This window comes from Anser anser (assembly GCF_964211835.1).
Source record: "Anser anser genome assembly, chromosome: 26".
NCBI lineage: Eukaryota > Metazoa > Chordata > Aves > Anseriformes > Anatidae > Anser > Anser anser.
The window spans coordinates 1,287,076-1,300,188 of record NC_139747.1 but is presented as its reverse complement, the minus strand read 5'-3'; the positions used below and the strand labels follow the sequence as shown (position 1 = coordinate 1,300,188).

The window sequence follows — 13,113 nt, the reverse complement described above, 5'->3', positions numbered from 1 at the left end:
TGTGCATATATAATAATGTTTGTATACACAAACACACACAAATTATGTACAGAAAATTAAGCATATGCCCATCTCACCCTAAACGGTGCATCCCTCCAAGGAACGTCAAACCTATCTGTGTCAACAAACAGACCTCTCCAACCCAGGGAGATACTAATACAGATACGCAGGGAAAAACAGAAAGCTCTATACCTGCAAGGGCAGTTACCTATTTAAACACCATATCTGCCCCTCTTCCAGTTACTCCCTCCCACTGCAGTCTCTGTCCCTCCCAGACAACACTCCCTAGCCAGGATCCTGTGATCTTTGCCCTCTTTTCCTTCAAATTAAATTTCAACTTTTTTTTCAAATCTCTGGTAGAGTGACAAGCCGGTGCCAGAACTGTCTTTTAATACACAAAAGCATAAATAATGCCATCCATCAGAGCTGTCACTCAGAAAGATAGATTGCTACTTGTCCAGACACTGGAATGACACAAAAGTGAAAGTTAGAAACTGTCTCTTTTCTTTGCTCTCTTTCTTTTTCTTCTTCTTCTCCCTCTCTCTCTCTTTTTTTATTTGCCGGACTGCTTGATTCTGATTAATGGTGCTGTCAGGGAGGGATTCCGCTTGCCCGGATAATGAGTCAGGAATGTATTCCCTGTCACAAACACAGCAGATGTCAGGGGCAGAAGGGCCCGGGAATGCCAGAAACAATATACAGTTTCTTCCTAGTCCCCTGACAGGCCAATATGCTGCACAAGGTCTAATTTATGTAGACAAAATGCAGGCAAGGGGCTGTAGCAGCAAAGAAACTGTGCTGGGAAGTCTGAACTACAATGCAGCAGGGGAGAGAGCTGAAGGGAGGTAATGAACGCTAGCAGTGGGACTCAATAGCACTGCATCAAATGGCCTTAACAAGAATGGCCCAGGACCACTTTGACTCCATTAAAGTGCACTTTACATCATTACAGAGAGAAATCAAACAGGGCAGAGGGCTTCTGTTTCCTTTAATGGCTCGATTAGGTTATTCACTCATCGGGGTTTGCAGCTGTCATAGTAATGCAGCAACTGCCAGGAGAGGTACAATAGCACTCGTGGCAGTGTGGGGCCCGCGCCCCCTCTCAAAGCGGAATGCATTCACTGGTCCTGCAAATTCCCCACGTGTACGCGACGACTGTGGCAAAGGCAGAATTAGAGGGATTTGCCAGTCCTACTAAAAGAATTTCAAAGCGATTTGTGTTGAGATGCCTTCACTTTTAGGGGTGGCCACCTGGAAACACTGGAAAGGGGCCAGGTCCGTGCTGAAAGCCGAGCACCTGCCTTTGGCTATCCGGGGCCCTGGCTTGGCACGCCAGCAAGAGGAGCCCACGTTGGCTGCGCAGGATGCTGACCTTCCCCGTGCTGGAGAGAAACCCCTAGCTTTCCAGCTATAAAACGCTGATGTCATAAAAGTAACTCACATATTGGGAAAAGAAATTAGCATTTTGAAGTGCATGCAACTGCACTGGTCTGCTGCACTTTCTGATCAGCACTCGGGGGCAATTTGGCTTCCCAGCGCTTGTTCAGCACTCGGTGTAATGAGGTCCTGGTCCAGGAGGAGTAACGCTGAGGGCTGCAGGGTGGTGTGCTTCCACCCCACGGTTACCGGCCTTCCTTACCTACATGCCATGACTAGGGAAAACATTAGTTACAAGAGAATCATAGCTTGGGAAATGAAAAAGAGGTGATTCAAAGTCCCCTGATGTTCACCAAAGTTTCTGTATTTACATCAAAGAGTCATGAAGAAAACTCCCAAGCACTTGGGGAAAACCCCTTGAAGATGTCACGTTATCTGTCTAGCGACTGCTTAATTAAATCATGTTATACTGCAAAATTTGGAGTGAAAAAAAGACTTTGAAACTGGTTGTGCCAGAGGCAGTTTTCTAAGGCTGTGGCTAGCAGCAAATTTCAGAGCTGCCTTTGGCTTGTGAGTCCTTTGCGATAGGGGCCTTGTCTTGTTCCACCCTGGGCTGTTGGCACAGGGGAGCCCTGGTCTGGGGAAGAGCTTCCTCCCACAGCAATAATACTCTAATAGCTGTTACCACAACAGAACTAGTCACTTAAAAGGGATTAATTCCTGTCTGGGATAAGTGTACTCATCTCCTCCCTAAATCTGGTTCAAGACCTTTTTTCTGAGATCAGGCTTTCCAGTCCTAAAAAGATAACCTTAAGGTATTCTCATCTTATCTCGCCTTTGAGTGTTTAGTCGTAGGCCTAACACAGCCATTTCACTGTCTGTCTTAACCATGGTAAAAACAGTAATAAAAGGAAGAGTATGTGAGCTGTTTTTCTGCAAGAGCCTGCTCTGGCTTTTATTTCCCTGCTTCTTCACTTAATCTGAACCCTGACTTGTGAAAGGTCCCGGTGATTCCTTCGTGAGGAACTGAGAGCTGAGCTCTGGCATGATTTTGGCACTGAACGGTGAAGGACCTTGAGGTTGTAGGATCTGCAGTGATAGGAAGAGGGTGCATGCATCCAAAGAGGTAAAAATCAAGAATGACATCCAGATGAAAATAAAGATTGGGTTCTGCCACCCAGAGTCACAGGAGCAGGCAGGAGCTGCTTGGAATGGGGAAGTGTGGTCAGGATGCTGGGACTCGCAGATTTCACGGCCAGATTGAATAGGATTAAATGGTGGTCCTGAGTTTTCCCCAGACGCTGTGCGGTACCCCAAAGCCTCGTGTGTGCAGCACGTATTTCTGAGCAGTAAATCCAGGCAGCTTGTCTGAAAGTGGCGCTGTTCTGGAGCAGCCTGTTTACACCGGTCAGGGAGCTGTGCTAGCAGGGTCAGGTTTGGCAGACCCACGCTCTGAAGGCATGATGATATTTTTAGTCAGATCAGTGTAAATCCAGCCACGGGGCCATATTTGATTTCATTTGCAGCAGCAGCAGCAGTCCAAAGCAGCTCCGCTGCAAACACCAGGCTGTCTGTTCAGCAGCACAGCGTGGCAAACTGTGAGCCTCGGGGACGGGGGTGGCTGCAGCGCTGTCCCGCTGCTGGTTGCTGGTGCAGCAGCTTGGCTTTACGGGGGTAAAAAGGGCATGCTCAGGCCCCCTCCACTGAAACCCAGCTAGTGACTTTGTCTAGGTGAAATCTCGTTTACTTCTGAGCCTCACAAAACCAAAGAAGTTGTCTCTGAATATGCTTCTGAAGTGACATTTCCTGAAAATGTCTGGAGTCCTCATCCTCTTGGATCCAGCAGTCAAGTCCATTCTCTCTACCTACAAATGAAGTCTTTCTGATCAGAGTAATGCAACGAAAAAGAAAGGTTGCTTCCCAAGTCACTTGGCAGACTTGTCCACAACACTGGGGGCACTAACTTGCATTGAAAAGACATTTCTTTCTAATTGAGTTATGTGGTTTTTTGTTTTTGTTTTTGTGTTTGTTTTTTTAAACTTTCTCCTAAAGCTCAACGTGTTTTTTATTTAAAATAACTTTATCTGCTTAGAATGTCCCTAATCAGAACCAGCACCTAACAGCCTGAAAATAAAGGAAATAAAATTAAAGATTGAAATTGTGTTGGTTTTACAAGCCTGAGGCCTCGTGAGGCTTGCTTCAGGAGAGGGGAGGGGAGGTAGGGCTCATTTTTCTTGGTTTTGCTTGTATTACACTGATCAAAGAAGCATATTAAGTAAGCACAAGTGTGGATTTAGAAATTTAGCACATTAAGACAGCTGTGATTGACATCAGATCGCAAGAGTCGGTGCTTGAAGGGAGTGCAGAGCACAGAGATGGGGACAGGGCAGGTTCTCAGGTGTTGGCAGAGGGAGCTGAGCAGGACAGGGCACAGAGACTGAGCAAAACGGGCTTCTGTGGTGCTGCAGGTTGGGTATGGAGCAAGACTGTGAAAACTGTGAAAATTTGCTCTCTCTCCCTCTTGCTTTGTAATTTAAAGAGGGAGCTGGGTCTTGGCCCTGCTGGGGAAACCAGGCTGAGCTCCTGGCACCTTCTTCACACGATGATCCTTGGCTGTAATGGAAATCCTATGGAAGCAGTTATGACGTGGACATTAATAACAATACACGGAGTGCTCCACAGGCTGAGCACGGTTATGTATTACCAGGGGTGCTGAGACAAATGAGCACTGGTTAACAGCACAGCCTTGACTGTATGCTCTTGCATATCCTGTGTTGTTGCGGAGGGAACGTGCATGTGGTGGAAGAAGTAGAGCTGAGGTTGTTACAGCATTTATCTTTTTATGCCTTCCATTGGGATGGAGCTGTGCTCTCCCTCGGACCAGAGCTGGCAATGATGCCTTTGAGAGGGAGGCAGCGGCACAGGCAAAGCCATGCCTGTTTGCAGCAGCATCTGTGCAAAGTGACTCCGTGAGACTGAGGCCAGTGAAAGGGGATGCAAGGCTTCAGGAAGTCATGCTGGAGCACATGTAGGCAGCTGAAGTCTCGCAGTCCACAAAAGGCTGCTGTACTGCACCACAGCTGCCCTCTGTGCCTGGGTAGAGAGCCAGAGCGCGCTGCTGGGAATGGGGGACTGCTGGGGTGGCGGTGGGAGTGGGGCAGGTGCCCTCCCGGGACACCCTCCAACCTCTCCGTCCCCCTGCGATTCAGCGTTAGCAAGCAGCAGCTGAGCGTTCGGTCGCGTAAGCTGTCACCTGCTGAACTTTGCAGAAGTTGCAGCCCCAAACATTTACGCTTATCGGAGTCAGCACAGCGTTTCGTGTAACCTGAGTCCTCGAAGGACCAGGTCAAAACCTGGTCAGCGTTAAGGCATCTCCCTGACTTCCCGTCCCCACAGCCCCGTGAGAGGGGATTAGATTTCAAACGCGCCGTGTGTCATCTTTACAAGACATAATACAAACAAGTGACACCCCAGGACCAGGCGTCTGCATCGGGGGCAAGAGGAGGGGAGAAAGGCACATCTGATCAAAGATGCCCCCAGCCGCTTCACCGAGGCACGTCCCTCAGGAAGGAGGCTGAAAAGACCAATTTTCACAGATCTCAGCACCAGGAAATAGGCATTTCATCATGAGTTGAGTCATGGAAAGGAGCATTCGGCCAGGCTGCTGCTGCTAAGGCAGAGACAAATGTAATTTATTACCCCGAGGCCTGCTGAGGCTTGGGGAACTGAGGAGGAACATGCAGCATTAAGGAGGCCTGGCCCCCTAGGAGGCTTTTTGGAGAGTGACTAATCGAGATGGGATATTCTCATCCATCTGAGCACATCCAGTCCTTTCACAGATTTGTGTCATAAAATAAACAGCACGTAGGTACTGGGAGAAGGGGCGGCATTGCCATTAAAGTCCTGACCTGAAATTCAGGACACCTGGGTTCACTCACAACTCTTGTAGGTGGCTTATACCATTCGGTGGGTCATTTAATCTTTTCCTCCATCAATTCCCCATCTGCAAGAGCTGATGACAGTGCACCCAGGTGCTAGGAAATAACACGTTCCTGTAGGCATCCTCCCAGCGAGGGGGCAGGAGGCGGCGGGGAGCTGTAGGGGGTGCTCCTGGGCCCTCTCACGCCAGCTGGGGACACAACAGAGTCCGATCGCTCCCTGTTACCTGCAGCTGCTGCATCCACAGCACTTTTAGTGTAGGCACAGATGATCCAGGGGTGACACTGCAGATATTTCATAGCACTAAAAGCCCCCCACGGGGATTTTTCACTGCAGGTCTCTGCTGCTCGTAGAGGTGAGGGCATGACCCACCCTGCCCCAGCCTCCCCTGCAGAGGGGCCTGGTTTCAGCCAGGGCGCGTTTGGCCGAAGGCCTCGGGTGACTGATAAAAGAGTTGGGCTTGAGCGAGGGCAGCTGCCGTGACCCGAGGGTGAGATGAAGCTGTGTCATCTACTGTGTCTCAGCCCCTGCGTCTGTGGCAGCTTTCCTGGGGGCTCTCTGCATGTTCTGATGTTTCATCCTGCAGCCTGGTGTGTGTTTTGGGTAAACAGAGCGGTGAGTTTATGCTAAGGGATGACTGTGATATTGCGGGAGTGATTTCACATCGCTGTTTAAGCGATTTCACATCGCTTCTTTAAGCCAGCGCTGTAGCTGAGTCTCCCACACTTTCACTGCAGGGGAGGAGTCATCAATATTTCTGAAATGTGTTAAGAATTTTCAGGTGAGTGGGGGCCTTTTACAGCAACGCAAGGTAATGTGTCTCGTTTTTTCATGTGAGTGGTGATTAACTGATAGTACGAAATGCTGAAGCCCACTACTTCCCATATGTGCAAGCGTGTGTGTGTGTGTAGCAAGGCCAGGCAAATGACTAATGCAAACCTGAAGAGAGACAGCAGAGCATATTGTAAAGATCAACCCTATTTCAGCTTATGTTCGAATCGGAAATGCCAGAGATTGTTTCATAGTCTTCTGCAATGTTCATTATAAAAGTCCCCAGATGGCAGATGGCTATTAGCTCACTGTGACCTATATAAATGTCAAACGTAAAGCTATTGCCCCAGTGAAAATCTCAAAATAAATAACAACAGGAGGGATGCTGTTCTGCTGCCACCAGGATTTATGGATTATGAATTCATGCTAATTCATCCTAAAGCCAGCAAGAGAATGAATCTTGTCCTTTTGGAGGGATTCACTTAACACCTGCTTGCAGATGAATTCAAGTCCCACGTGCCTGATTCTTCACCGATGTCTTCCCTGTGTCCCCTTCCAGTCATCAGCAGCTTCCCGCAGAGGGCCGGCGGGTTCCTGGGAAGAGCAGGGGATGTGCAGGGTGGTATCGATTAACGTGAGACAGCGCCAGCGTCACTCACTGCGGACAGCGGCGGCTTTCTTTTGTTTGCCAAAATCGTGTAACAACAACACGAACAATGATCTCGGATTGTTTTCTTTGCCCTTATTGAACACCGTGTCACCTGTCAGTCCGAAAAGGTGTGATTTCTCCCTAGGTTTTCAGGAAGCAGTTGGTAACAAAGGCCAATCTGGGCTTGTAAGCACGGGCTGCTTGCGTACATCGCTTTGCTTGGAGGAGGAAGGGGGCTTGGTTTGCTCCCTTGTTCTGTTATTGTGGCCTCACAGCTGATCAAAATAATGCATACCACGAGCAATTGCAATTTCTGTAGCAAAACTTTCCCAGTCCTTCTCACTAAAATCAGCAAAGAGCGTGGTGGAACAGATGCACTTTGTAGAAAGCCCAGAAAATTAGCTGTTCAGTCTCCCTCTGGTCTCGTTTGCATCATCATCCATCTGCGGTAGCTGTGTCACCAGAACCGCTCCGAAAGGGACAGGAGCCGCCCCGGGCCGTGCTGCAGCGGCAGGATGGGTCGGTTGGGGGGCCCGAGGCTGCTGAAGGCAGGGCGCTACCCTGGGCACCCCCAGTGCCTCGAGCAGCCCCCGGGAACTGAAGCAGCGTGGCAGCAGCTCGGCTGTACGGCAGCACCCCGTGCAACCCAGAGGCTCCGAAGTACGCTTAGGGCTTGTCGGTGTGGGGAGCCGTGAGGAGTAACTAATTGTATGAGGTTACAAACAGAAGTTCAAGGCTATTAAACCCCCATGTGGCTGCTCTGCCTCAGAATAACACGTCTGTAGCTTGCTGCAGTTTCATCTAACCACAGGGCTTTGATGTATGCTCATTAGCTTCATACCTTGGCTCCGTTTGTCTCAACTTTTCACGATGTACCCTGTAGACAAGACCTTTGAAAGGAAAAGAATTGCATCCACAAGTTTCAAGGAATTTGCCCTAAACGGCCATTTTAGGATGATAGGCTAGATCGCTCAGCAATCGCCATTTAACATGTTCATTTATATTTGTTTTTACGGTGTTCAGATGATATCAGGGACACATAGTGTTCAGCAGTGAGCAAACAGAAGAAAGTTGTAGGGGGGAAAAAGTAAAATAAACAAACTGCAACTGGAAAGACTTGCTTTTTCCCCTCAAAAACAGTTTTCAAAAAAACAAGTGATTGCTGTTAAAATTCTTTAAGTTTCACCAACACAAATTATGTTTTGTTTTTTTTTTTAATATATTGCTTGGTGAAAACACAAGTGAGCTGATTTTAGAAATATTTAATCCCCATAAAAGACATTTTGGTAAACAAAAATACACATGAATATTTTATTAATGTTTTTGATAAAGATGTGAATAGGTAGTGACATCATGCCGTGAATGAAGCAGCTTATTAAAAAATTAAGAGGAAAGTAGGAATGTGGGTTAATTTTATCAATGCAGAAACAACTTCAACCGTATTTTTCTCACAAACACAAGATTTCATTTTTGAGCTGTCGCAATAATAAACATTCCCAAAAAGCATAAACTTGCTTTCATTTCTTAGCACGCTGATTTATACGTTGGCTGAAAGCTTGCAGGTCTCTGCAGCTGAGAATCTCTTTTTAAAAATAAACCCTGTGTCATACCCAGAGGTGCACTGCTGTTCCCTGGTGATAGCAGAATTGAGAAATGAGGTGTGTGTCGTGTACGGGGCATATGCTGCGTGTGAGGAAACACTGGTTAGACTGCTACAACATCCTCCAAAAGCCAAGTCAGGCCTTGGAGCACTGTGTAGTAAATCCAGGGCTCAAACCTATCCTGTAGTTAATGACCAGAGCTCTAAAAAATGTGTATTAAGCATGACATTAAAGTGCCAGTGCTAAATACTTCACATGCTAAGTGCAGTCCTGCCTGACATAAATTAGGAGCAATTAAACGTTACAGAAAATAGAGCTACGTGGTAGTTGTGACCAGTCTGCACCGGCGTTAACGTGTAGCCAAAAGGAATGGTCTGATTTATGGTGTTGGTTAGTCAAAAGTTAGGACTGGAAGTGGCTGTATTTGCTGTTCTTATCCTCTGGCCCTGCAGGGCATGCCGCCGTGCTCGGAGCTGCATCGCCTCCTGCAGCAGTGCCTGGGTTAGCTGGGCTTGCAGGGGGAAACGCTCCCTGGATGTGGCTGTCAGTGACAAACGCTGTCATTTTTGTGGTAATCCCAGAAACTTAATCCTGGTGACTTTTTGCTGCTTTAACCCGCCTCTTCCAAGTGGCCGCTCCATAGAGCAGAGGGCCCTGTTACTTGGGTCTAAAATGAGATTTCTCTGCAGCCCATGAAGCTGTTCGTTTGCATGAAGTGACAGCCCAGCCTAGCACCGGAAAAAGTTCCGAAGATGGTAAAATATCATAAATACATTTTAATTTTATAGTGGGCTGCATCTTTTCTGTGAAAAACACAGTGAGGAAGCATGCAGGTCCACTTCCCGTTTGATCCATTCCCGCTGTTCCACAGCATTAGATCAACGGGCTACTGAAATTGCACTTGAAAATTAATTTCCCGCAAAGCTTTTGCCAACAGCTGACAGGTGACAGATTGCTGCATTGCTTGTGTATGTATTGTTTGTGCCCTAATGTGAAATGGAGGTCTTTGAACAATGTCTTTTTGTTTTGCTTTTCTTTTATTAAAGCTGCAATTCCACTATGACAAAAATTACAGCCACTGGCTAGCGCCACGCAGAGGCATGTGAGCTCATGGTGAGCCCCCAACTCCAGAATCAGCAGAGCTGTGCCCAAGTTAATTAACTGGGCAGGGAGGGCTAATAAGCTCAGGATCCTCAGCATGCATCTGTAGCCCTCTTGGATGGAGGCGAGGATCTCTGCCTGGCGTTGCGGAGCGACACGTGGAGCAGCTTGTGGCTCATTGCTGAGAGCGAAGTTAGTTCTGGAAGAAAGGACAAAGGGATTCAGTTCAATCCTCTTCTTATGTCGTACTGAACTTTTATGTCAGGAAGGAGAAAAAAAAAACGAAAAAAAAAAAAAACAGGAAAAACAATAGCTTCAGTAGGGAACAAAGTCCTTATTTTGTGTTCATGGGGTTTCGACCCTGGAGGTTCATTTGCTGTGCTGCCACTGCTGGGACTCAGGAGACAGCCCAAGGGATGCAGAACTGGTGGGAACGGTGGCAGAATGAGGCCTGTTGTTATGCCAGGCCTGCAGAGAGAGGAAAAGACAGCTTGGCTGAAAGCAGATCTTTTCTCGGAGGCCCAGCTCCAGCTGCCCATGGAAGCCAAGTAAATCTGTGCAAGATGACGGTATTTGAGGAATTGCCATTGCAGAAGATGAGGGCGCGAGGGTGGAACACCAGCATCCCTTGTTCTGTTGCAGCACAGCAGGGGTAGAGTTAACATGACCTAGAAGCAGAAACAAAGAAGGCTTTCCTTTTTCATTCTTTGGCATGCATGTTTCTTGCTTCTCTGAGTATTTGCATGACCATAAATTCAGAGCTCTGGAGGATATTTTCAGCCAAAGACTACATGTGCAGGATACCATAATATAAACTGCATATGTGGTGAGAAGTTGTTAAATGGAACCAGCAGATGATAATGTGCCCAGCATTGCTGCTAACATCCCTTGATTTCCTCCCACCATAGGCAAAACAAGACCTCTTCCCAATCAATTCTAACTTTCTGACAGGCCTATAAATTAACATAAAGAAGAGAATGTTTTTTGGCTACCAGACCTCCACTGGAGACCCAGGAGCTGGCCCCCGTTCCCGAGAGTGGCTCTGGTTCGGAGGGAGCGCAGGCGCGTGCAGCACACTCGGGCTTCGTTTGCCATTCCCCATTTCTGCGCTCTGCCTCGCAGACAACGACACGTGTTGGAAAAAGTCTGGCACAGCCCGGTACATCTGCCACCTTTCCCGGTCTCTTTCCCAGTCCTTTTCCAGTGCAAATGGCTGTTCCCCCTTTCTGTGTGGATTTAGGGACAAAGGGAGCTGCAGTGTTTCCTCCTGGCTTGAGGACGTGCAGCTGTTAAAGGTGCGTGGTGAATACCGCAGGCCTGTTCCGAGGAACTCGCCATCAGCTTCAAGAGTCAGGACTGAATGGACAGAAAACTGACAATTCTCTTTGTCAAAATACCTGAAAGTCCTGTGTTTGCTTTTGTTGTTGTTTTGTTTGTTTGAAAGTCTACATTTGTAGACAAAGGATTGCAACGAGAATGTCTTAGGAAGCAGTAACGCAATACCTTAGCACTCTGGCTGCTACCTTTTGGTGTAGAACCAGCAAAAGGCTCCTGTAAGAGGGAAAACCATCTTCAGCAGGTCCTCCTGCTATCAGTGCTGATTCTCAACCTGAAAAAAACACGGGTTTTCTCTCTGATAGTCCTTAGCCCAAATATTGGTGTTGAATTTACCTTCCCTCTGGTTTGTAGCCTGGGACAATATTCGCTTTGCCTTTCTGTCTAAATGAACTCTAACACTCAGCTCTAAAGTGTTGATGAAATTCGCTGCTGGACAATGATTGCAGAGGTAACTGATTATTTCCTTCCTCAGCCCTTAGCCAGGAAGTTTGTTTCTCTGCACAAGTATCAAAGGGAGATTGCATACTTTTCTAAATAATGTTAATATCTAGGAGTGTAACACTAAACACTAATCAAACACGCATTGAATGAATGCTAAAACATACATTTCAGGGTTTGCATTTGTTTATAAGTTTAAGTGGTCAGGAAGAGATGGCTATGTGGGTTGTGTGATTCTCTCCTTGTGGAGTTGCTTTTGTGTCTTGAACATCCTGCTCTGAAGTTTCTTGAATTCTTTTGCTGAGGCATTTGATGCAGGTCACTGTCAAAGGCAGGATATGAGGCCAGATGATGCACATGACCCATCCTGGAAATGCTTTTCATTTCTCTATTTTAGAGAGGAGCTAATTTTTAAAAGTGTTTATAAGTGCAAATTACAAGAATGCATTATTGTTTTGAAGTTCAGCTGCTGGGAATCTCTCTACCCATTTTTTACTTGCCAAGTCTCTTGCCAAATTGAGAATTTTTCCTTGCAAGATTCCAGGGCATTGCAAGCACCTCATGCAGCACAGGCTGGAGGAAAAAGCTCTGCTTGAGGTGTCTGAGATGTCACTAACTGTTGCTGAGGAAAGACAGAACCCTCAACTCAAGACTAGCAAAGTAAAGCAGACGTGGTATTTGACTTTCCGTGTAGTTTCAACATGCATTCAGTTTGCCTTGATGTTAATTTTGTTTCATTTCCTTTGCCATTTCTGGCTTTAAAACTTGATCTTTATACTTATTATTTTGTTATCATTTGTCACAAAAGCTTCTGAATTACTCTTTAATTGGGTCAAATGTTGTCTGGGGAGCTGAAAGAATTTCCAGTCCCAATCATTGCAAGACAAATGCATCAAATCACTGGTGTTGGGAATGCTCCTGCTGTGATTCGTATCTGTGCAATCACAAGAGTTCAGAGTCAAGCCAAGGTGATAAATCAGCAATGTACTTTATATTGGGGACCTAAAACATAGCTTGTGCAATACCTGTCTGCAGGGCAGTGGTGCGCACAGCGCACAAGCCCCTTCTGCAAAGGCTTAAAAAGGATTGCCTGGTACTTCTCTTTCCCGCAGTGGGTTAGTAAAGCCCTGTAGGGAATTAATACCCAAGCTCGTTCTTATGCACATGAGTTGGGTGATGTTGTGACCGTTATAAGGAGAGTTCCTTGCCCAGATCTGTGAGGTTTTACTTGGGGGCTGCTGTTGGGGATTGGGTGGTACTGGCACTGGGAGCAACTACATAGCTGTAGCGGCATTTTAGGGAGTCTGCTCTTCTCTGTGCTGTTTTCTGGGGTTAATGCAGTTCTTCTCAGGAGAAGTATGGAAAGCTTGCACTCTGGCTTAGAGAAAAGTGGAACTGATGCTTTTGAGGACAGAAAGAGTTACCAATCTGCAGAGTATAAGGGTCTGGAGCGACCAGAGATGATATAATCTATGCTGAACGTCCTAACTGTTTTAATAGTTCAGAACCTGAGGCCTCCCATTGAACAGAAGGGTCAGATCCTCGGTTTTGGAAATAAAGTGCCAGGAGGCTGCTTGTGATCCCACTGCCTGCAGAGTTTGGATGCTCTTGGATGCAGGCATGGGAGGATAAAGAAACCAGTTCTGGAGTTGCAGGGAAAAAGGAAAAAACAAAAACAAACAAACGAAAGAATTGTATATCATAGAAATGTCTACAAACCTATGGAGCTAACCCAAGAAAATTTTAACCAAAAAAACGACAACAAAAAACCACTTTTGTACACATGCTTTGCATTATAGTAGCCCCTTTTGCAGGAAAGCACAAAACTTTGGAGAACAGCTATCCTTTTAAGGAGAGGATTAATTAAGAGGGGTTTTTCTATTACATCCTGCTGATTTT

At 46.8% G+C, this 13,113-nt stretch overlaps 1 protein-coding gene across 1 annotated transcript in view; it reads left to right on the top strand.

Moving 5' to 3' along the window:
- Positions 1–13,113, top strand: part of KCNU1 (potassium calcium-activated channel subfamily U member 1) — a 115,196-nt gene that overhangs the window by 81,481 nt on the left and 20,602 nt on the right. The gene's annotated exons all lie outside the window — the stretch shown is intronic.